At 47.6% G+C, this 22,780-nt stretch overlaps 1 pseudogene; it reads right to left on the bottom strand.

Moving 5' to 3' along the window:
- Nucleotides 1–14,096: 14,096 nt before the first annotated feature.
- Nucleotides 14,097–16,028, bottom strand: LOC146192331 (uncharacterized; annotated as a pseudogene).
- Nucleotides 16,029–22,780: the final 6,752 nt, after the last annotated feature.

A 22,780-nucleotide genomic window follows, 5' to 3' on the forward strand; every position in this document is an offset into this window, starting at 1 on the left:
TGAGTGAAGACGAGGAGAAATGCAATTGTCGAAATATTGTCACGTCTTGCGAACAGAGGCTCCCCTTCAGCCCTAGTTCAGTGCTCTTTCATATTGTGTAGCCATCTTGCTCTCATACTATTGATCTTCAATGGCTTAATGTAACAGGCTTGTTGAGCAGTTGAAGTCTCCGTTAAGAATGCTAAAACTACTTTCCTCGAAACGTTAAGATAAACTCCGGCGAAAACAAAACACACAATTAAGCAAAAAACAGCCCAACACCGTTATCGCTTTTTTGTGCCTAATTATGTACCAACTCGCTCAACTGCCGTTTTAAAAACACACGACCAAATAGAATTCAGATAAGGCCACTTTTCGGAAGCAAATAATACAGATATATTTCTAAGCTGACCCGAGCGATACGTTGATTCTTTCCTTTAAGGCACTTCACGCCCCATGTTGGCAAGAAAGTCCCAAGGAGATAACCGTGGCCACCTCAAATCTGCAGCCCTACCCCCTCCGTAGCCTAAACCCGCCGAATGGCCTCCGAAACTTCCAAAGCTTCCGTATCTTCCAAAACCACCGAAGCCTCCGTAGCCTTTGTAGCCTTCCAGTCGTGGTCCAGAGCTTCTTGTGTAGCCTGGTCCAACTCCACCGTTGGAAGTCTGGCTAGCAGACATACTGCCCTGGGCTGCCAGCACCATCAGGGTGATAAGTGACATGCTCATCACGGTTGCTTTGATTGTGTCTGCGAATAGAGAGGAGAAAATAACGTTGCATGAAGGGGCTGCCCACACAAATCCTGCTTTACGTTACTGCCGAAAAGAAGAGTTGCGATCGGGAGTATGATGGGATTTTAACAAAAACCGGCAGCCTTTAGCTACAGTATTAAATAGTAATTGGTTCACAGGAAAAGAAAGGCGCAGTATCTGTCACACTTCTTTATGTGGACACCTGAACCGCACCGTAAGGAGCTACAAAGCCAGTAGCAGGCTCGTGGATTTTCTTTTCCTTATTCATATAACAACAACAACAACAACCCATGGACGGCTCTTCGTTTCGCCTCACTGAAACGCAGCCGCCGCGGTCGGGATCGAACCCGGGTACTCCGGCACAGTATTCGGGCATCTTACCACTGCACCACCCCGGCGAGGCTAGCTACAGAACCTCTCAATTATGTTTTACCCATGGTTCATCTCACATAATACATCGAACATCCACAGATCGCATGGATTATACAACATTGTTCTTTGATGACGGTACACATGATACTGCAAGTTTGCCCTTTACTGCATGAAGTGTTATGTGCCAATTCAAAACAGTATGATTGGTTTATGGTGTTTAATCTCCCAAAGTTACTTAGGCTGCGACAGACGCCCAAGATGATGTGGTATGTGGTGATACGGAGTGGTGCGGTATGGTTTATTAATAAGGTATATGCGGTATATGAAGCGTAACACCTTAAAGCTGCACCACCTAATAATAGGGACGCTTAGAATAGTGGAGAGTTGGGTTTGTTGGTTTACGATTATGGTGGGAACACCGGACGAATCGAGTTGTGTTGCCGCTCTTTCCTGAGTTAGCGCTGTTGCCATCATTATAATATTGAGGCTGTAGAGGAGGACTCCAATAATTTTATGGAAAGTGACTCAGAAAAGCACACATGTGTTTTTCATTTCATCTGCATCGAAGCGTGGCCCAGGGTCGAAGCCACTGTGCGAACAGCAGTCCAGTAATCTTTGCCGGAGACACCAGCTAATACTCTGGCTGAGTGCACGGTCGGCACAGTTATGGAGTATAGTGATTTTCCCACTGAGGGATCACGTTCATTGCACTGTTCACAGACACAGTAGACTACGCCAAGCTTACCAGATGCCCTGAGGACGTTGTTCTGTTCCATGAGTCTCTCATGCCTGTATGCTTCGCGTAAGGAAATGACATCGATTAGAGCGTTTTTTCATGCACTCTACTAACGTCCTCAGTGCCTAAGACAGCACTTAGTGTTCATATTGACGGCGGGATTGCACAACTTAGGAACGTTCTCTGGTGCAGATTACTCTACACGTACACCTACTCTTTAAGCTATATATTTTTTAAGATTGAACTTGTTTGAACTGAGTCATCCCCCCCCCCCACCACTTTTCAGGATGCACAATTTTGCTTTCTCTGAGCAACTCCATGGGCTGCAGGCAACTACAGTTTACATTGATACCAGGAAACCTTCAACCGGGTCACCTGGCTCTAAACATATGTATTACAGTGCAGCTGTCACTTTTCAGACCATCGATGATGGGGAAGATGAACCTCTTGCGATTCTGGCGCGCACATTGGCGGACGTAATCGCACTGAGCAACCACCTTTCGCTTGTACCTTCTCGAGAACGACTTCCCGCTCGCTTAAGTTAGGTCTTCGCCAAGCTGGAGTTACTATAAATAACTTAATGTAGCAGACAACATGCATACCCTGACCATGCAAAGAATGCTTCTACGCCAAATTTCTATTTTACCAGATAGCGCTTGTCTGCCTTAAGACGTACTGCAAAGCTATGCCACTCCACCCCACCACTCATCGCATCTTTAGAAGGTTTATGCATTATTGTTTCCAGTTCCTCATCTCAGAAAAGCCTACAAAACTTGAACATAGCGTATAAGGAAAGGGAAGAAAAACAACGAGCTGCAAGATTCACCAGACTAGCACTATAAACTGAACGCTTGTGGCATCGTTTACTGTTGTAATGCAAACTACTGATCAGACAAGTATGTGAGCTTTGAAATTGGCAGTTAGTAAAAATGTAAGATGAATGTACCGAACTATTGATTATTACGAATGCAGAAAGGGTGGTGACGTTCGCTAAACAAGATATCACGGCAAGAAGTGAGTTGGAAATTAAGCCTAATATTCTATGTTTGAAAAACTCTTTACATTTATCGTGACCCTATCCACAGTTTGTGTTTCAGCTTTTTGAGCAAATTGTCATAACAAAACGAATACAAGTTTAATCAGCCAGCACAATAAAATATAAAAGATACAGATGTCGAAAGAGACTGGTATGCTAGCCAGGAGAGTTAATCCTATTATATACTAATGGAAATAAAATTAGACCACGTACCCAGGATATATCGGCTCAAACTAGTCTTTCGAGCAGCAGCAAGCAAGAAGCCGCAAGCAAGAAGCAGCAAGCAGCAGCATGTAAGGAGCAGAAAACAGCAGCAAGAAAGAAGCAGCAAGCATCAGCAAGCAGCAGCAAGCAAGAAGCAGCAAGAAACGGCAAGCAAGAAGCAGAGCAAGCAGCAAGCAGCAGCAGCAGCGACAGCGGCAGCGGCAGCGGCAGCGGCAGCAGCAGCAAGCACAAGCAGCAAGCAGCAGCAGCAGCAATAAGGACCAGCAGCGGCAGCAGCAAGCAGCAAGCAGCAGCAGAAGTAGCAGCAGCAGCAGCAAGCAGGTAGCAAGCAGCGGCAAGCAGCAGTAGCAGCAGTAAGCAGCGGCAAGCAGCAACAGCAGCAAGAAGCAGTAACCAGCAGCAGCAACAAGCAGCAAGCAGCAACAGGCAAGCAGCAGCAAGCAAGAAGCAGCAAGCATCAGCAAGCACGCAGCAGCAAGCAAGCAGCAGCAAGCAAGAAGCAGCAGGCAGCAGCAAGCAAGAAGCAGCAAGCAGCAGCAAGCAAGAAAAAGCAGCAGCAGCAGCAGCAGCAGCAGCAGCAGCAGCAGCAGCAGCAGCAGCAGCAGCAGCAGCAGCAGCAGCAGCAGCAGCAGCAGCAGCAGCAGCAGCAGCAGCAGCAGCAGCAGCAGCAGCAGCAGCAGCAGCAGCAGCAGCAGCAGCAGCAGCAGCAGCAGCAGCAGCAGCAGCAGCAGCAGCAGCAGCAGCAGCAGCAGCAGCAGCAGCAGCAGCAGCAGCAGCAGCAGCAGCAGCAGCAGCAGCAGCAGCAGCAGCAGCAGCAGCAGCAGCAGCAGCAGCAGCAGCAGCAGCAGCAGCAGCAGCAGCAGCAGCAGCAGCAGCAGCAGCAGCAGCAGCAGCAGCAGCAGCAGCAGCAGCAGCAGCAGCAGCAGCAGCAGCAGCAGCAGCAGCAGCAGCAGCAGCAGCAGCAGCAGCAGCAGCAGCAGCAGCAGCAGCAGCAAGCAGCAAGCAGCAGCGGCAAGCAGCAGCAGCAAGCAGCAAGCAGCAGCAGCACAAGCAAGCAGCTGCAGTGAGCAGCAGCAAACAGTAAGAAGCAAGCAGCAGCAACAGCATCAGCAGCAGCAGCGGCAGCAGTAGCTGCCGTCGCCGCCGCCGCCTTACCAAGAGGCGAATATTGAGAGTGAGAAAGATATCGAGATGGTGCGGGATGTACGTTTCGTTTGAATGTAATGTCCTGGAGATAACGTCAGCAGAAAAATAAAAATCATGTCTCCACTAGAATCGAATCTTCATTCCTCGAATACCAAGCCAAGCGCTTTAACCATCTGCATCACAACCACTATCTTTTCTACATGGTATTTATAACACGAGGGTACATAAAGCAAAGCGCCATATTTATTATTCACAAAGTAATTAGCCGAAATCGGTAATTTCCAGCATTATGAGTCGGAATTGATCTCCATTAACCGAACTACAGATGCGAATATTTAGATCTATTCTTTGAGCGCTAGAGACGATGACAAACAATTCAATAGTGTTGATACGTTTGTTAGTACTGGGTGATTTGTTCAGAAAGAAGCCAAATCTTCGGCTTACGTAAGCACTTTCACTTCATTACTAGAGACAAATTAACCAGAGTATTGAATTGTTTCGCAGTACACTCAAATAAAGTGGCTCTAAGTAAAGGGCAAAGAGTAGCGGTAATATAGGGCCGTCTTGCTTCACGGATGATAGAACTGGAACAGGCTCTGAGGGGAGACCGTTAACAATCAAGCGATTGGAACGGTCGTAACAAATTACTCTCCTTTAAGTCGGTTGATTGAACATTGACCCGTTCGAGAAAGCAGGAAGATGCCGGACACGATCAAATGCCTTCGCACAGTCAATCTGTTCATAACGGCTATTAATTAGACTGTTCATAACAGCCACATCAACATTCGAAAATTTTACGCCCAATATGTATGTTATTTTTGTATGGAGAGGCCCCTTAAACCACACGTGCGTTTAGAGCCATTGAGAATTATCATCGCATCAGCGACTGTTGTAGACGATTTCATAGAGCTTTCACAAAACTTTTGTAGTCCGCATTTTGCCAACGGAATTGGGCTGTAAGCATGCACTGAGCGCAAGTCTTCCTTGTGTGCTTTTTGGAATTAAGACTGTGTGATTCTTAATAAAGAGCTGAGGAGGGACCCCCACATCTAAACTTAATGCAAAAATTTGTAGAATGATAGGGCACAGCAAAGATTTAAAAGCTTCGTAAAACTCGCATGAGATTGCGTCAATACCAGGTGTTTTGGAGAGAGATAATGGATCAATTACCTGTCCTATTTCTTTTATTGTTAATAACAGCACAGCCATCATATAATAAAGGTGTTATAAGAGCTGTGAAGTTAGCTAGTAGCTCCGAATTAGGAGCAGCAGGAGCGTCACTGAACAGTGCTGTGTAAAAGCTCAGAAAAAGAGAGTTCATATCGCGCGTTTTTGTTACACTACATGGACATCATTTACGGTATACGCTTGGCAGTAGCCTGACCGTGTTCATCAAGTAGAGCTTGTCGCGTAAGGTTTTCAGAGTGCAAAGCAAAATTTGTACGAGATCGAACTCGGGCACCCCTGTATATTTCAGCCTCCTGCTTTTTGCAGGTCACGCTTTACACCAGTAATTTCGCCTAAATATAGTCCAGTTGCGTAACATTCGAATTCACAGAGGTTGTACAAACTCTTGTATAGTGTTCTCCCTTGAAGCTTCCCGTAAAAGCACCTAACAGACGAATTTTAATACCTATCGCTCGCACCTCCCGTTTAAAGTACTCCCAACAACAAACAATGGTATGACACCTGTCAAGCTTTCTTGCCATTGTGTGCATATTCGAATGGCCAACTTCTGGTTATTCACAAGCTAGCAATTTAGATTCTAAAGCTCCCATTGCTGCCTAAATTTTGAACAGTAAATTTTCCCGAGTCAAGCATCCGCCGCACTATGATCTGTAAATGAAACCAGTACAGTTTCCCGCAAATGTTCACGGTAAACGAGCAAAGCAGAAAAATAAATCCTCTAGGTGCGCGTAGGACCCCCCCTCTGGATATGCAATAATAGTGTAGTTGATTGAGATCAGGCCCATGTATGATTTCTCGGGATCGTAAAATGAAAATCATAATTCGCCTTGTCTACCTTGAGAATCAGCGTAACAATGGCAGTTATGCTGCAATTGGTGATAACGGCATTGATAACATTAGCAATGCTAATGACGGTGCATTTCACTGATAATGATATTGTTGCTAGTAAGAAGATCGGCAGTGGCGCGAGAGGGGCCCTCGCGCTAGGCCAGACATTAATGATCGTTCATCCTGGCGCCATGTTGTCCCGTCTTCTTTGCGTGTCACCACGTCAAAGTTTGGTTGGAGGTGCGGCGTATGTCATTCCCAGCCTAGCCTTGGAGCATCGACGCCATCTGTAAATCGACCGAGGGTCCTGGCACACCGCCGTGCAACTTTGCCTCAGCCCTTCCTGCCCAGACCTGACCAACTACCGCCGCCCTGCCCCCAGCCCGGACCTGAAGACAAGGAGAACAGACAGAACAACTAGAAGAGGAGCCCTCGTGCTAGGGCACAGATATTAAATCATCATTCATCCTGTCGCCATGTTGTGCCGTCTTCATTTGCTTGTCACCACGTAACAATATTGAGAGCAAACGTGAATCACCGTATGCACCCGTAACGCTTAGGCTTTCGCACTTCTGCAATGACGCTTCCACGGTGCTCTCGGAATTTTTGCTCCCTGCAAGAAGGCATAGAGCCCGATGAATGCGGAGGTGTTTACTAATGGAATTGTTGAATCAGTTTCAAAACCTGGATAGTCTAAGTAACAATTACAGGCATATCTTGTAAAAAGAGAGTTTATTTTTTCCTGTAGAACTCATACGATTATATCGTACAACATGCAGGTTCACAGAAACAGGAGTGCAGAAGCGTGATCGCGTGTTAATGATGATAGAGTACTGATACATAATGTGGTACTATATCTTCATGACCACATATTCAGGGGAGTTTCAAGCAAATCCGCATGCGCATTATCTCAAATATTTTCTCGTCGACTCTCAGGAAAAACTACACCAAATTCATTGTTTTACTAATTAATTTCGACTGTATGGCAAAAGTAAAATAATCTTTCCAAATTTGGACTTCCGTGGGAACGTTGGATGTGTAATTCATAGCTTGTAATTGAACAGAAACTAGGTAAGGAACACAACCACAAATACGTAGGACAGAGGCAAGACGACAACACAGGGACTTGTCTTTGTACCGTCGTTGGTGCTGTTTTTGCTCCTTTTGATATTTCGTCGACTGGTCTGCAACCCCGATCTATTAAATAGAAACTTGTCGGTTGTAGGTGCTCTCAACGGCAATCTTTCTTGAGTATACGGAAGTTTGTTGCTGACTGCTTGCGACATCGCACGAGGCTACCATTGAATAATATTTCTTTACAAATTCCTTGAGGCATTTCATCTTTACTGAATGGAATATCTTGCGATTCATGCCTTTTCCCATCATTACACTGCGTAAAGACATCTTCGTGTTCATCAACTGCAATTCGAAACTCCAGAAACATTAACTGCTTCAGGTATACAAGAAAATGGGCGACAGGAAAATCAAAACATAAATAGTTTTTGTTTACCCTGACCTCTGATATGACGTCAAAAAATGATGAAGGCAGGTGGCATTACCAAGAGAGACACTTCGGACCGCCTACGTGTAAGAACGCGAAAGAATATTGCTCCTTATACTGGTCAGAATATGTATGAAAATTTACTTCAAATGTATAAATTTTTTTGCCTGTATTGTTCGTCCTGAGCTCGCTTTCGCGGCATTACCTCAGCCTACTGTTGCGAGTGTTCCTCGTCCTAGGCTGTCATTTTGTGCCATTGCCACATCTACCTGTCGAGCACGTTGAGTAGGGATCTCGATCAGAGACCACTTTCTTGTAGATACTCGATTACACAAAGCCATATATTGACCTATGCAATTGCAATAACAAACGGAATGCAGTCGGACAGTCTTAATTTTGCGATAATATTTTCTGTATCGTCACCGGTTGCTTCAGAGATGCCGGCATCTTGCGCTGCGACACAGTCTTAATATCTGGCAATCTTCAGTGTCGGAATGTTTTATTCCTGGGTGCGGATTCACCAAGAGAAGGCAATATTCGCCAATCACCGCTATGTGGAAATCCTGAAGCTATATAATGCCAGAGGCGCCAGATAGCTTCCCTTTTGCGTAGTGTTTCCTGAATTACCTCTATAAATGCTCGACCCCTCATTCCGCAAAGGCCATCTACCAGAAAGCGTTGCGTATTCACGAACTACTTCATCCTTTATGATCTTCGTTTCACTAAGCATTCAGTTCAGTTCAGTCGTTCAGTCGCGTCCGACTCTTCGTGACCCTATGGACCATGTCACGCCACGCTTTCCGGTCCCTCACTATCTTCCTAACATCACATAACTTCATCTGCAGTGCCTCGAGGATGCCATCTAACCATCGCGTTCACTGCCTACCCCTTCTTCGGCAACCCTCAATCTTTCCCAACATGAAATCTTTCTCCAGCGACTCCTCTCTTCTCATCAGATCACCAAAGTAGCTGAGCTTTAACTTTAGAATTTGACCCTCCAATGAGCAGTCAGGGATTATGGTCGACAATATCGACTGATTTGATCTTCTGGCAGTTCAAGGAACTCTCAAGAGTCTTCGCCAGCACCACAATTCAAACGCGTCAATTCTTCGGCGGTCAGCCTTTTTCACAGCTCAACTCTCGCATCCATACATCACAACTGGAAAGACCATAGCACGAGTTATACGGATCTTGGTTGGCAGACTAATGTCTCTGCTCTTTACTAGGCGGTCAAGGCCAACCATTGCTCTCTTTCCCAGAAGCAAGCGTCTCCTAATTTCATGGCTGCAGTCTCCTTCCGAGGTAATCTTGGAGCCCAAGAAGAGAAAATCTGTCACAGCTTCCACTTCTTGTCCATTGATGCTCCCGGACTTAATAGGGCAAAACGCCATGATCTTTGTCTTTTTAATGTTCAGTTTAAGCCCAAACTTCACACTCTCTTCTTGTACGCGCATCTGAAGTCTCTTGAGTTCCACTTCAGTTTCTGCCATTAAAGTGGTATCATCCGCATATCTAAGGTTGTTGATACGTTTTGCAGCAATCTTCACTCCAGCTGAAGACTCGTCCAGACCGGCCTTCCTCAGGATGCACTCTGCATATAGGTTAAATAGGCAGGGCGACAGTATGCAGCCTTGCCTCACTCCTTTCTCGATCGGAAACCAATCAGTAAGACCATGCCCAGTTCTGACTGTGGCCTCTTGCGCTTCCTACAGGTTCCTGAGGAGACAGATGAGGTGAATTGGAACTACCATCTCTTGGAGAGCTTGCCACAATCTGCTGTTATCTACGCAGTGAAACGCTTTCGCATAATCAATAAAGCAGATGTAGATGGGTTTCTGGAACTCTCTTGCTTTTTCCATGATCCAGCGAAGGTTGGCAATTTGGTCTCTAGTTCCTCTGCCCTTGCGAAACCCAGCTTGCACGTCCGGAAGCTCCCGATCCACATACTGCTGCAGCCTACCTTGGAGGATTTTCAACATCACCTTGCTAGCATGCGAAATAAGCGCGATCGTGCGGTAGTTGGAACAATCTTTGGCACTGCCTTTCGTTGGAATGGGGATGTAAACTGACAGCGGGACGAAATTGTTTACGTCATGTGCAAATAAAGGTCTCTGAATTGCAAATAAGTCATGTATTTTGCATGAGAAAAGACGCCCAAACGAGTTTTGTACACGACGTGCCAAACCCGAAAAATACCGACAGCGAAAACACTATATAATAGACATCCTTTGATGTGTAAGGTTAACTGCCTGAAAAGTTTTTTAGGTGACGAGCGATACCAAGACTTACAGGACTACACTTAGCTCCGCTTACGAGATTAATGGCAAAACCCTGTCCTCATTCTTCTCTTCAACTTCTTATGTCTACTTCTCTTCCTCTATCTTGCCTGTTTGTGTACTGATTATAATTTCATTACTTTTTTTCTTTGGCTTCGTCGTCAGAACTTACTGCGACGTCCTTACCGGAGAAATTATGTGCACGTCAGAACCTATTCCATGATCTTCCTGACATCTTGCGGAATTTCACAAACTCTCGCAACACATCTCGCCAAATCACGAGTACAAATCTCCAGACAGGCGATATCCACCATTACCCTAGAAAAGCTTTCGCCCTAAAAACATGAAGCGAAATATGTGGCAGTATTACTTAGGTAATATTTAGCAGTGCCATGTCAGGGCCGAAAAGAACCGATATATTGCTCTGATGATATGCCTGCAGCAATATCTGGTTCAATCGATAAGGTACTAATGCAGTTTCTGATCGGGCTGTGATCGAGGTGTCGACATCATCCCAGCTTCGCGAGAAAATTATGAGTGTAGATTTCGATTTCCTAGCGTGGCGAGAATGTGTGTGTGTGTAAAAAACATTTAATGCCAATGATATGAATAATGGCACTTGGGTGCTCCCTCACTGTGAGGAGGGCACCCTTACAAAGCGAAGGATAGCCCTTGGAGTGCTATCCTTCTCATAGCACTGGAGATGATCCGGCGCTGGTCTTGAGCAGAACTGCTGGTCAGTAGAGTTTCCCAGTAATACTCGGCCACGGTCGGTGATGGGGGATGAGGGAAGGTGGGGCATGTGAGGAGGGTGTGTAGGAAATCTCCTGGTTTGCCGCAAAGTTTGCATGAGGAGGGAAATTAGTCTGGGTATCTGGCATGTAGTAGTATGGGGTATGGAGCAGTGCGAGTTTGTAGTCGTCGCCAGTGTGCGGCCTGCGCTATGGTAAGGGCCGGAGCTGGGGGTGCGCATTCTGTTCGTTTGTCCCGGTAATATGAGAGAATATCGCGGAAGGAGAGCAGACGCTCCTCGGCCTGTAGAAGGGGCTCATCTCCCCCTGCCCGGAATGTGAGACCTCGGGCTAGAGAATGAGCCTCTTCGTTGCCAGGGAGGCTGGCATGTGCTGGCGTCCAGATAAGGGTTACAGGGTGCCGAGGCTGCCAGAAGCGTAGTAAGCGAGCAGCGGTGCGAGATATGTAGCCATTGGCATAGTTGAGAATGGCAGATTTGGAGTCAGAGATAATTATGTTGGCAGATGTAGAGGTCAGAGCAAGCGCGATGGCTGCCTCTTCTGCCTCTATGGCCGAAGTGGTGATGATTGAGCTTGAGATTAGAAGTTTTGCTTGATTGTCGGCTACCGCTAGGGCCATACGGTGGCCTGACGTATATTCCGCTGCGTCCACATAGACCACCTCATGGTCCTCGCTATACTGTTTGTGGAGGGCCCGAGCCCTTGCTATTCTGCGGTTCCCATCTCGCTCAGGGTACATGTTCTTGGGGAGGGGGTATATTGAGGTTTGAGCGGAAGATAGAAAAAAGGGGGAAAGGGGGTAGGGTGTGTAATTGGGTTTAGGTTTAATTTGGATAATAGAGCGCGGCCAGCCTCTGAGTTCGATAGACGGTATATTTGTGCCATAAAGGTGCTTCTGTAAGTTCCTCAAAGGTGTTGTGGACCCCGAGTTTGAGAAGCCGATCGTTGGATGTGCTGGGGGGAAGGCGTAGAGCCATCTTCGTGCGACTCCGCAGGAGCGCGTTTACCCGGTCTCTCTCCTTCTGTCGGAGGGGTAGGTATGGAAGGGCATATACGGTGCGGCTTATGATGTAAGCCGGGGTGAGGCGAAGGGTGTTTCGCTCGCGTAGGCCAGCCTGGCGGTTCGCTTTGCGGCGAATCAGTCGGGTGGCCTGTTGAGCGTGTGTTTGGAGAGCCTTTATGACTTCTCCGTGCGCGCCATGGGAGTGGAGCATTAGCCCTAGCACTCGAAATTTGGATACTAGTGGGATGGAATGAGTACCTAGCGTGAGGGAGATGGGAGGATTGACGTTGTCCTGTTGCTTGGGGCGGTAGAGAAAGAGCTCTGATTTTGAAGGGGAGCAGGTCAGGCCACGCTCCCGTACGTATGTGTCGATGGTAGTTAGTGCCAATTGTAGGTGCTTTTCTATTTCGGCGTCACTGGCGTGGTTTGTCCAGACAGTGATGTCGTCGACGTAGAGGCTGAAATGGATGTCGGGGATTTGAGCTAGTTGTTGGGGTAGGTGAAGAAGTGCTATATTAAATAAAATAGGGGAGAGAACGGCACCCTGGGGCGTACCTCGTGCTCCCAGCGTGATGCTTGAGAGGCGGTGGTCGCCGAAGGTAAGTGTAGCTGTGCGGTGACTGAGGAAATCTCGGATGTAGTTTTACATCCTGGCGCCGACTCCCAGGGTTCTAAGGTTCTGTAGGAAAGCTGAGTGCGTAACGTTATCGAATGCCTTAGTGAGGTACACACCTAGGTTAGCTTTGGTGTCGTAGGTTTGGGAGTCGAGAATGTGCTGTTTTAGCTGTAGAAAGACGTCCTGTGTGGAAAGCCCGGGACGAAATCCAAACATACAAGTGGGCATAAGATGGTTGCCTTCTAGGTACTGGCACAGCCTAGTCTGGAGTACATGCTCCATGAGCTTTCCAACCGAAGAAGTGATGGAGATGGGTCTGAGGTTAGAGGTGAGCAGAGGTTTTCCATGTTTGGGTATGAAGACGATTTTGGCCTTTTTCCATTGCGGTGGGAGGGTGCCCGTTTGCCAGCACTCGTTAAAGTATTCAGTAAGAGCGGCAATAGATTGAACGTCGAGATTCCGGAGTGCCTTGTTATGAACTTCGTCTGGACCGGGGGCTGAGGATGTGTTAAGTTTCTGGAGTTCAGCCTGAACCTCTGCTTCTGTAATGGGTTGGTCGAGGAGGTCGTTAGGGGGGCCTGCATAATCGAGATGCGTTACCGGAGGGTATCTAGGGAAGTACTGATGTCTACGTTTTGGAGAAGTTACAGTGGAGGTGTATCGGAAGAATGCATGAGTTTGGTGAGGTTATGTCTTTGGGTAGTCTTTCACTGCGTGGAGTCTATTAAGTGTCGAAAGAGGTTCCAGGTCCGACGTAGACTTATGTTGCCATCTAGCTTGCTGCATAGTGATTCCCAGTTTTGTCGTGAAAGAGTCGCTGCATGCGCCTCTATCTCTTTGTTAAAGCGGGCGAGGCGGCGTCTAAGTGTGCGGTTCCAACGCTGCTTTTGCCAGCGTCGTTCTAAGCCTGATTTAGCTTCCCATAAATGTAGGAGGTGGGAGCCAACTGTGTCGCTTGGGAAGTCCTCTTGTAGGGGAAGAGTCACGGATCGGACATCACTTTGTAGTTGTTTGGACCATTCAGTGATGTCCGTGATGGGGGCGAAGGCGAGGGCTACTCTACGTGATCGGAAAGAGTCCCACTTCGTGGAAGTGGAGCCTCTGGGAGGCCTGCGGGGTAGTTGAATGTATAAGAGAATTTCGATGATGCAATGGTCGCTACCTAGATTCTCTTGTGTGTTGCACCATGTGGCATGAGGGAGGCAATGTGCGAACGTAAGGTCTGGTGTAGTGTGTCTGCAGACACTGGTTCCCGTGCGCGTAGGAAAGATAAGGTAGGTGAGCAGAGAGAGACCGGTTTGTTGCGCGGCTAACCACACCCGTCGTCCTTTTGGTGTGTCGTGCGGGTAACCCCAGGAACTATGTGGGGCGTTAAAGCCTCCTAAAACGAGTAAGGGGCACTTGTTTGCTATGCGCTTCGTAAGTGTAAAGAGGCGTTCGAAGTTGCTTTTGAGGCACTTAGGGTGGCTATATACATTCAGAACGAAGAGGCTGTTCGCTCGAGCGTGTTGTGGAACAAGCTCCATTAAAAGGTGATCAATATCTTGAATTGCTAGGGGATGGGAGATGGTGGTAATTGAGCTACTAACTAGAAACGCTACGCGAGGGGGTGTGGCTGATGTGGGCAGAATAGGAGTATAGCCGGGGAGGGTGAGCGGGTTGGAGGGTTCCTGCAGGGCAAGGATGTTAGGTCCCGTAGCGCAGGACAGCAATTGGTGGTCCACATGACGCTTCTGGCCAAAGCCCCGGCAGTTCCACTGCCAGAGTGTAAGGTTTCGGTTCGGAGATGCCATCATGAGAGTCGATATGGGAAGAAGCCATAACGGGTGGGTGGGAGTCACGAGCTACGGCAGGGATAGGATTGTCTTGTCCTTCCGGTGCTTTGGGCTTCTTTCGTCTATTTGGGATGGGGTCCCGCTTTGGGAGGCACGTTGCGTAAGAATTGAGCAGGGATTCAAGATCGTTATGGCGGTCAGAGAATCCTTGCGTTAGCACGTCGAATCGGTGATTAAGAGTAGCATTGTCTTCTGTTATGTGGATTCCAGCGTCTTTGAGGGTTGCACATTCCTGGTTGATGTGAGTGATAGCGTCCTGCAATTTTGCCTCAAAGCGCTTAGCAAGGGACTCAAGCAGGGTTGGTATGTCGTCTGGTGAGATGGGGGTGGAGGGAGGGGGCGTCGTTCACAGAGTTGAATTCGTAGGGGGTTCTGTGCCAACCTCCATTGCTAGCAAATCAGGAGAAGTAGGGTGGGAGTGGCTCGGCAAGGTGTGGGCGGTGGGTGGGTATGGGGGTGGCGGAGGTTGGGATGCGGTAGGAGCGGGGGCAGGGGGAATGGGAGAGACTGTGACAAGAGCACTTATCTGTGCTTCCAGTTTGGCGATGTGCTGACGAAGGGCGATGGCTTCTGCTCGGGCTGCTGAATCTTCTGCTTTGGCTGCCGCTGCCTCCTCCTGGGATTTCTTCAAGGCATGTTGTAGATTGAGAGTCGCTGTTGCGGGTGTCGTGTGCTGGTGAGAAGAGTTTGGGGTGTCCGAGGCTTGTTTCAGCGGCACTGTCTGGGCTTGCTCATGTTGGCTGGAATGGACGCGTCCGGCCGACCGCTGGGGAAAATTATCCCTGGATGCGACCGATTCTTGGTGCTGCGTTTGTAGGTGGCTTGGCTGTTTCCGTGGCTGGTGAAGGTTTCGCCCCTTGCACGAACCCGTACCGGTAAGGTGAGGGCCCTCGCACAAGATGCACTTGGGAGTACAAGGAGGGTCTTGTTGCGAATGTCGTGTTCCACAGCGGGGGCAAACGTTGGTCTTGGGGCTTGGGCACACGTCATGACGGTGACCCGGCTGTCTGCAATCGGTACAGGCGTCCGGACTGCCGCGGTATGGGGTGCAGCGGTGGATGGCTCCCATGTATTTGATGGAATGTGGGACTGCGTTTGCGTCGAAGGTGATTTAAATGGAGTGCGTCTTTTCCATGCTTCGGGCTGCTATTATGGTATACTCCGAATTTCTTCTGACGAGGTCTTCGTAAAGTTGCGTTGGGGTATAGGCATTTGTGTTGACTCCTCTGGTAGAGCCCGGTGGAGGTGCCACGTAAGCCGCGCACGGGTAGGTTTGGTTGCCAATGGTGAGGGAGGTCGGCGTCTTGAGTGTCTCGGCCGTTGGGATGTGTGTTGTTGCCATGGTGAAAGTGTTGTTGGTCGGGTGGATGAGCAGGCAGAAGTCGTCCGATAGAGTAATTTGGAGCTGGCTCTGCACTGCCTTCCAGAGTCGAGGTGTTGGGACGTCTCGGAGCCGTAGTTCACCTCGCGGGCGAACGACCACTCGGATAGCGTTGGGTGGGAGTGGTGGTAGCTGCTTGCTGCGCTGCACTGTGAGACGAGCCTCCTTGGTCGCAGGTGGTAGACGGGCCGGCACCTTGCCGCTCCCGGCTGCGGCTGCGGCGTCGCGCGCCGCGTTCCTGGCGTTCGGGTTAACTGCCTCGGAGGTAGCGTTCTCGGAATGGCGAGGTGGTTTCGGCGAACTGGCTGGTCGGGAGACGTAGGCTTTATACAGGACTGATGTCCAATCATCTGACAGTAGCTCTTGTGCGGTAACGGTGTGGCTTTCAACCGTTACTTCCATGACAGCAGCTGGTATCGCCGGCGGTGCCGGCGGAAGAGCGGAGGCGGAATTGGGCTTAGCTGGGCGGCTGAGCGTCTCAGTCCGATAAATGTTCTTAACACAGTAAAAGTCGAATTTCGCCCGGAATGGGCAGTTTTCTCGTTTTCCTTAGGCACTTAAGTTGCTTTTCGAGCAGATTAGTGGCCGTAGGAGAGATTGGGCAGGAGTAGCACGTACCGTTTGCCGGAGCCGAGGTTCCAGACATCCGCTCGTGTAGCGAGAATGCTACGCTGTGCTGATATTGGCTTCAACATGGCGCTATTCGTCCGATTCGGTATTGATGACACGAGTTTGAATTGAGTAGGGCAGGAGATATTTAAATTGAAATTTCATGTCGAGCAATGCTTTTTTCGCACTACCGAGGAAGTAATAAAAAAAGTTAGGAACTGAACGCTTACTGCGTACAATTGGATGTGGTTATCCTGAGTGTCCACTTACGAATGAAGAATGTCAAATTGGCCTTTTTCATCTAGGGGATGAAAGCGGAGGATAGTATTAAGATAATGGGAAGAAAACAAAAGAAGTATTCCTTGCTATGACCTTTATTTTGCATGGTTTCTGGACTATGCCAATTCCTTTGAGTGTTTTCTGCCTTCTTTGCACGTTTCATGTAAACGTGTATTACACTGCTGATGATTTCCAAGATTCTTATTAACCCAAGGTCAATGCCACAGTTCTTTCGTGCGCGTACTAGCAGACACACTGCTCTTGCCTACGTCATTTACCCAGTATAAGGATCATTTACGATATGCTGTAATAGCTCTTAGTAAACATCACAAGCTCGACGACAATAGGCGTTCTAGCTGGAGCAATGGTCAAATAAAAACTAAATTTGGAATAAGGATTGGCTTCTTTATAAGTCTTACTATCTACGCTAGTACGGAAAGTCTTTACTCGTAAAAGCAAGGTCACAAAAATATCGCGCCAGTATTCTAGAACAGGCGCAGCTCGTTTAGTCATTCACACAATAGGAAGCCAACTAAGCTGCTATCTGAAACAGCCAGTGTTTATGGCTCGCATCTAACTAGAACTAATGAGAACATTTCGTAAACACATAGTTTAAAACAATGAGACAAGTGCGCTAGTTTCAGTGAGGAAAGGGGAAAGGTTTTAGGCCGTAACGGCTACACAGCTGTCATTGTACATGCATTGTTACCTCCACTGCTATGAAAAATTATTGGACAAAAGTTTATTACTACAAAATGCAGAGCAAGCTGGAAGACAGCAGCTTGTACTTGAGGACAGAGTCACCAAATCAGACAAATAAAACGTGCGAAGAACGCTTAGCATTGATGTGGGCTCTGCGGCATGACTTAGGATTAAGGGCAGTGTGGAAACAAAACACACATGCATGAATGTTTTGTGCCCAACAAACCGCAGTTCTACTGAGCGAAATAGAGATTCTTCTCCTGTGTAAACACCGAGAAGCATTACACAGGGCTAGTTGGTGTGCAGTCAATGTAGAGTTACACTAACAAAATACGACACGGCACAAGATGCGGCACAAGACACGAGCACCAACCAGCAACTACACTTCATTTTCTTCTTGCCATCACCAGTTAGAATACGGACAAAAATAAAACAAACTCGAAAAAAAAAGATGAAACATCAGAACATTCATGGTATTTTTCTCTTGTATTCTTCTCTTTAGCCTCGTTTTTGCTTCCTTGCTTTTGTTTCATTTTGTTGATTTTCGGGAAGACGAAAATAAAGGGCAGTATTTATTGGCGCCTGGGTCTTGCACTATCATTGTATTTGGTTAACGCACCTCGTCGTTAAAAAGTATCCTGAATACTTATGTTTGCAGCAAAGGACTGTTTTATTTTGTTTCATAAATGCAGCGTTTAGAAAGACAACGAGATTAACCTTTTTACAGAGTGTGAAGTGTTTATGTGTCAACTGAGAACAGAGTATTGAGAGTGGATATAAGGTGGTCAAGCCAGCCACAATTCTTATTGACTAGAGAAAATTAATCACAGCTGCCTGAAATCACGCTCATTAGTTTTCTCGTTTTTTTTTTACTTACTGCACTTCATTTCAACAAAGAAGAAAAGCAACAACAAAGACTGCTAGCATTCTCTCCACCATACCACCTAGTCAGCGTTGAATAGTTGTTCAGAATATGTGCTTTCATTCTGCGCATGGCATAAGGAATTGGAACAATGCTCAGCTGGAATGTGACTGTACGCCAAGCATATATCCTCTCATGCGCACAAACTGAGCGAGATAATATATACGATGAAATTTCATCGGCTATGCGAAAGGAAAACGCTTTTTATTTTATCTCAGTATACATAAAATAAAGAACATTTCAGAGCGAGGGCTACTCTGGATTGCACGAAAGTTGTAGCCAGAACGGAAGCTGCATTTCCTGCGTACTACCTTTATGCTATATAGTAAGACTACTAAGCCTGTGTGTCTTTTGGCTTGGTATTGACGTGGCTAGAAGGCATAAGCGTACTTTTTCAAATTCATATTCTGCTCGATCGTGGACATTCAGAGTGTGACATGTGAAATAAAAAAATATATATATGACTCACCTATATAAAGCCACTATAGGGAAGCCATTGTAAGGCTTTCCAATGAGAATACTTTGGAAGGGCAACCTACACTGACGTTCTCCATGAACTGTAAATATTGTTATGAGTAGAAATCCCGCACCAGTGGGCAACACCACTCTGGAATCGATGGGCACCGCTTAACCGCAGAATTCAACGCTGAACTTCGACTTCGTCGACACACACAGACATTTCGTTCTTCACTTGCTGTAGGTATGCGCCATAAGTTATTTGGACAACAACAACAACAACACTTGCTGAATAGCAGCATGGTACACCACATAACATTACCCCCACCGCAGAACCGCATTCCCGGTACGTTCTAGGTAAACCAAGCAGGGCGTGAACAATACGGCTTGAGTCGTGTCACATGCGCAATGTCGGAAGCTCGTGGTGCAGAAAACTTCGGGTTCAAAGGTTCGATTTCGTATGTCACGTCGGTGACTCGGCGCAAGATACGGAGGGGCCTGTGTAACGTGGTAGACATTTTTCGCATAAGCCCACCCGGCGTGATGGGAGCCAGATCAGAACGAGAGAGCCTGGGGCGTAGTGCACATCCTGGTGGCAACTGTGATAACAGGATTGCTGAGAGCGTTGGGAGGCAAAGAGCCTGTCGCGACCAATGTGGCGAACATCATTAGAGTGGGAGATGGCATCACGAGCGTAAGTACTTGTAGCGACGTCAGTAGTGGGTAGCGGAGTATCAAAGGCGATGTATCAAAGGTTTGTTTAAAACCGTTGGTGAATGCTTATGCTGGCACATGTGCTTGTCCTGGTTTTTATGTTTTCGCGAGCTTTTTATGTCGTCTTCACTTTTCAACATGTCACTGGGCCCCATCATCATAGAAGTTTTGTTCGCCTCTTTTGTGGTAGCACAAGGTGCTTATAGTGCTTAAAACATTGAAGAAGGTTTAGGATATTACATCATTGTTCGGGGTTGCTTTTTATGCCATTAAGTTCCGCTCACTTCTTATTCATTCCAACATGTTACTTTGGTCCTTTACACCACGTGTCATTTTGTTTTTAAAGTCATCGGTGTTTCTATTGGTTACAGTCCACCCTATGTTAAACTTGGGATTTATTGTTTATTGTTTTATTTTATGTTACTTTGGCCCTTTACGTACCACGTGTGACTTTGTTTTTAAATAGTAAGCTGTTTTTATCGGGTTTAGGTCACCCTATGGTAAACATTGAATTTATTGTTAGGTAATATATTGCCTTCTGACGTGTACGGAACCGATAGGTGGTGTGACGATGTCTCTGTATACTATGTGCAGATTTCCATAAAAGAATCAGTTGCCAGCAGCACGTTATCCTGTCTCCTCTCTTGCGTTTGTCTTTTTTTGCGCTTACTTTTCTGCCGTGCGATAATGAACCACCTAGCAGAGCAACATGTTTTACTTCAGTATCAATGGGGAGTAATAGGTGTAGGCAGAAGAGCAGATAAAAGGAAGAGTAGCCAGTGGTATTATGACGAAAAGAGTTATAAGCGAATAATACAAATGATAGATTAATGTCCCAACCCCGTGGTCGCCGGAGACATACATTGATAACATATCTGTGAGCGTATGGTTGAGGCGTTCTGTGAAGTCGTTGGTTTGAGGATGATAGGCAGTGGTAAATTTGTGGCGGACTGTGCCCACACGAAGTAGCTGAGCAACCACTCTGGAGAGGAAGCAGCAACCACAATACGTGAGTAGTTCACGAGGGGAACCGTGTTGCAGTCTCACGTCGTAGAGGGGGAACTAAGCGATGTCTGCAGCGCAGCTAGTAGGGATCGCGCGGGTAATGGCGTACCGCGCAGCATAGTCAGTCACTGCGGCGATCCATTTGTTGCCCGAGGCAGAGACCGGGAAGGGTCCAAGCAAATCAACACCAACACGGAAAAACGGGTCAGTCGGGATGGAGATTGGCTGCGGGTGTCCAGATGGCAATACGGATAGTTTTTTCCTGCGGTGGCACGTACAGCTCATATGCAGCCACATAATGCTGAACTCAGCGATAGAGGCCCGGCCAGTAAAACCATCGACGCACGCTATCATACCTGCGGGACACGCCAAGATGTCCAGCGGTGGGAGCATCATGAAACTGTTGCAACATGGTGGAGCGCAGATGTTTCGGAACGACGCGCAAGAGCTTAGCGCCATCAGGACGCACATTGCGGTGGTACAGTGCGTCCCCTTGGAGTACAAACAAGGCGAGGGTGAATGAGACTGGCCGGTAGTGAGACTGTCTATGATAGACCAGACAGCAGAGTCCAAGCATTGTTCTTCGGCAATGTGGAAAAGGCCGATAAAGACAGGACGGATGCGTTTATGTAACAATCCGCAGAGCTGAGAAGATCGACAGGGTGGTGGGACAAACAGTCTGCATCTTGGTAAAGCCGACCAGACTCAAAAACAATGAAAAAGGTATATTCTTCCAACATTAACGCCCAGCGCTCCATACGTCCAGTAAGGTCTTTGAGTGAAGAAAGCCAGCACAACCCATGGTGGTCCGCCCACCCCGTCACATGGGGGTACACGAGCCCCAAACCGGCAGACATAAGCATACACCATATGGAGGCGCAGTGGGAGGCCACTCTGATATGTGCTGAGCTAGCGACCCAGCATAGACTGGTTAATCAGGCAAGAGCGGCCGCCCAGGCCACTGGGGTTTTGAAATGAAGATTCCACTCACTGCCCTCCCCCTCCCCTTTTTTTTCTTTTCTTTTTTAATGAAGTTTTCTATCACTCTCTATCTGGTGGTCAGTGATAACAGCAGAGTCGCCCAAACAAATAAGGGCGGAATTTCGCAATAACCCAAGCAAGATCTAGGCACTCGCTCTCTGTGATAGAGTAATTTTGTTCTGCCTTCGATAATAGGCGGCTGGCATACGCAATCACTCTGGTGCGGCCGTGGTGTCGTGACCACTTGCGTCAGTGTGGAGTTTGTTAGTGGCCGAAGGGTTGAAATGGGCCAAGACGGGTGGATTGATGAGATCATCCATGAGTTCGGAGAAAACGGCAGCTTGGTCAGGGCCCAAGGAGAAAGGTGGATCTTTTTTCAGTAAGGTGGTGAGAGGGCGAGCAAGGACTGCGAAGTCCTGGACAAAACGAGGGAAATATGAACACAAGCCGAAAAAACTACGTTCATCCCTAGATGAACGTGGCGTGGGAAAAATACGAACGGCGCAAATCTTATCGTGGTCCGGTTGACCACCAGCAGCATTCACTAAATGGCCATGAACTTTGATTTCCCGATGGTCGAAACTGTATTTTTTTTTTCAGTTGAGTTGAAGCCGGGAGCGGCGGAATAGCTCGAGAATGATAGAAAGGTGAGAGAGGTGGCTGTCAAAAGTGGGCGAGAAACAATGACGTCGTCTAGATAACACACACAAGTCGTCCACTTGAAACCGCGCAGCAACGAATCCATCATTAGTTCAAAAGTTGCAGGGGCGTTACATAGGCCAAATGGCATGAAATTAAATTGGTAGAGGCCGTCAGTAAGGATAAATGCCGTTTTTTTTGCGGTCTCGTTCATCGACTGAGATTTCCCACCAGAGTTAAGGTCAATAGAGAAAAGGTAGCTGGCTCCATGTAAGCAATAAAGTGCGATCGTCGATGCGCGGAAAAGGGTAGATGTTTTTTTCTGGTGAACTTGTTGAGGTGGCGGGAGTGGACGCAGAATCTCCAGCTCCGGTGTTTTTTCTGTACTAGCACAACAGGTTACGCCCAGGGACAGCTTGAAGGCTCAATGATATCGTCGGCCAGCATCTTGTCGACTTCACATTGAATCTCCTGGCGCTCGGAAAGAGAGACACGGTATACGTTCGCTTGTGAATAGGAGCAGTATCGCTGGTGTCGATGAGGTGGGCGACAACAGACGTCTGGCCAAGAGGTCGGGTCTCCAAATAAAAAATGTCGCTTTATGAAAGCAACAGCTTGTAGAGGGGGTCGACAGAATCGGGTTGCAGGTCGGCCGCAATCATGCATGAAACAGGATCATGGTGAGACGTACACGACATAGGAGAGGCTTTGTCCGAGAGCTTTGTATCTTTGAATTGTCGCCCCATGTACTAAAGAATATAGCAGGAGCAGCCCCAGCTTAGAAATTTTGCAGCATAAAACATCGTGTAATTGTTCCCGGTTCTGGAAGTGCTACTTTCTAAGTTGC

Source organism: Amblyomma maculatum, chromosome 4, assembly GCF_055883805.1.
Source record: "Amblyomma maculatum isolate TAMU_Amacu chromosome 4, ASM5588380v1, whole genome shotgun sequence".
NCBI lineage: Eukaryota > Metazoa > Arthropoda > Arachnida > Ixodida > Ixodidae > Amblyomma > Amblyomma maculatum.